Below are 3,221 nucleotides of genomic sequence, written 5' to 3'. Positions count from 1 at the left end.
CGTTACATGTGATACAAGTCCATCGCAGGTATCGTAGAATGACTATCATACTGTGGTCTGTACCACACGCTACAGACAGAATGAACATAACTCTCACATCCACAAACACAACACACAACAACCGCACAGCTGTACACACACACACACAGAACACAACTATATATGTATGTATATATGTATATATATACAGCCACCACACAACTGTACACCCACCCACACACAACTGCGGCATACCCACCTTGCGCTTGGCACTGCTGAGCATGCTCTGTATGCTCAGGCACACAGACTGCACCGAAAGCACGGGAGTCCACTGGTCATACAGAATGTTAAGGCAGATGTGGCCGTTGCTGCAGAGGTCAGTACAGGGACGGTCCAAGATCAGTGCGCGTTAGCAAGTGAGTATGTACGTGGGGTGGCGGGGTGTAGGGCGTCTACCAACGCTTGGGCGTAGGGTTTTAGGGTTCAAGGAATGAGGGTTTAGTGTGAGAGGCTGACGTCCAGCAACTAACATCTACAAGAAGTAATTGCCATTCGCACGACACAACGCACAACAGACTACACCTAGTAATACCCAATACGCTGGGACCTTGGAGATTTTAAGGGGGGGGGCATTTTAGAGGGATAACCCCTTCTGATTCGTTGCAATCACTGAGATTCTGATACGTTATCAGTGCGAAGCAGACGCTACAGATTCGACATCCCCGGGGCCGCTATAGTCTACCCAAAATTACAGTGACAAGTGCTAGCCGGGCACTACCACACGCCTGCAACGATCACGACCAACCCATCCCCTACTACTATGCGTGTACCTGCATGAAGTGATAGCGCTAAACCCTACACCCTAAACCCTAAAAACAAGTCACACATGCCTAAAATGAAACCATTCAAACGTACACCCATAAACCACACGTGCCTGAAAATTATACATCAGTGCGGTGAGTGACACCTATCTACCCCGTGATAGGTGTAATAGGTCAAACAACCGCCAAGACAAGACTCACGGGCAGCACACCATACCTACATCATACACGCAGACAAACATACCTACACCATACACAAAGACGAACATACCTGTAGACGTGCGGGTGTACAGGGATTGTCTTTCCAATAAACATCACTTCAGGCGGCTCAAATGGGTAGTTGGAACTGAACTTGACTTGTAACGAGTACAGCTCAGCATCATACACAGTGCCAACAGCTCCCTTTAGAATAATAGTCCACCTGGACAGCCATTGGCAAGTAGGTGTTCATGGATAATGTCAGCCTACGTATATAAATATATATATATGAATGTATGTAAATATATATATATATATGTAAATATATATATATATAAGTATATAAGTATATATATATATATCATTAATACATTTGTTTATAGATGTATTTACACATGCTATAGGGATGCCTGTATTGCTATAGAAGCAGAAATTGCCGACAATGCAGATGCACTGGAGCAGAAATATTTACATGCAGAGAATAATGGGCATTAGGCTTCACTGTCTAAACATCGCAGTATATCTTAGCAGCAGTAGGAACTTCTCATATGACGGACTCGCAATATCTTATACCACCTACCTTTCAAGATCGTAGCCTTCTTCTAAGCTGAAGCCCGGTGGAGGGTGCTCTAGAAAAGTTCTAAGATTCAAAGCAATCGAAGGTCAATGCGACTTCAAAGTGCAAAATTAATTACACGCCCGGCAGAGTGCACTGTATTGAGAAACCCGCACTCACTATAAATGTTGTTCCAAATCACTATATGCGGAGGTGTGTGCCTTAAAAACACACATCGCCAACATCGAATGCGACAAAGTTAAACGCAACAATGCATAGGTCGAATCACATACTTCAATTCCCGTCGGACCCTCTTTTTCGTTTGTGCGGTCATTCCCACTTCTGATACGTTTGATACTTTTGATGCTTTTGATGTGTTAGGTTTATGCAGTACGTAGCACAACGGCCGTATCGTAAGGCAATAGTCAAACCCAACCGGCACTTGTGGTGTCTTTCAGTCGATTTATAATCTCTCACAATCAGTTAGCGCGATCATACTATTCAGCCAGAGTGTAGCCAACTTTATTCAAGCAAGAGTATAGGGTCTCTATGGAAAGTAAGGCGGTGATCAATATGGCGGGAATCGCTCCTTATTGTCAATTAAATATGTCGGTATATAGACATTAACGACAAAGTGAATTGTATGATAACTATAGTGTCTCTAGAGCATATGTCAGTATATAGCGGGGTTGGCCACTTGCAGTGTCTAACGGCAACGTGAGATGTATAATAACTGTCGTGTATGTCGAGACTGTCAGTATACAGCGGAGTTAACCAATTGCAGTCACTATAAACGACAAAGTGAGATTAATAATAACTCTAGTATCATAGTGTATACCTATTTGCAAATATTTTAGTATATGTGTAAATACGAAGTAAGTGGGTATCATCATAGCCTTCTGAAAATTAAACAAATTTTTAAATTTTTCTTAAAACAATGTTGGTGTTGTAAGTACCGAACTGTTAATAAGAGTGCGAGAACTTCTAAGTGTGGGCGATAACTGTTAAGTGTGAAAACTAATAAGTTTGAAAAGTTCTAAGTTGTATTGTGCGGTTTGTTGGCGAACGGCCACGCAGGCTCGAAAGAAGAGGAGGTTGGTGTATGATTGGTGCTTTGCGAACCGAAGTGCAGGGTAATATGAGCTGGAGGTTGGCAGATGACGATACATGTTGAATGGACTTGTAGGCGCGAAATTGAGAAGATACACGATTTGATTGGCGGCCGGATTCTCAAGGAAATCCTTCGGGGATAGTATAAATACGTGGTTTAGTTCATTCAAGAAGTTCATTCTGCCAAGGTAGACGTTTATTCAACAATCGAGGAAATAAATCTAAGTTCACCGTTACATTGTGTTTTGAGTCGATCTAAGATTACAAATTTTATTATTTTTAATATTAACTGTAACTATAAAAATAGGGTAAGCTCTGGAGTTTTTGGAGCCGAGTCCTAGGGTCCTCCTATCTCGTGTATAGTGTCAACAGTCCGACATCCGACAGACAAATATGACACCAGTTTCGCGTATTAAAAGGGGATTCAAATAGGACAAAGAACAACAGTCCACAAAACAACCAGAGAAAAAGAGAGAAACCCTTCAAACGTCGACATGAACACCCAGCCCGAGAGTACCGGCCTCAACCTCACCATCGACGAACAAGACACCCAAGTA

The sequence above is a fragment of the Sphaeroforma arctica genome (assembly GCF_001186125.1).
Source record: "Sphaeroforma arctica JP610 unplaced genomic scaffold supercont1.371, whole genome shotgun sequence".
In the NCBI taxonomy this organism is placed as follows: Eukaryota; class Ichthyosporea; order Ichthyophonida; genus Sphaeroforma; species Sphaeroforma arctica.
The sequence above is the reverse complement of the archived record's forward strand: the minus strand, read 5'-3'. Positions refer to the sequence as shown.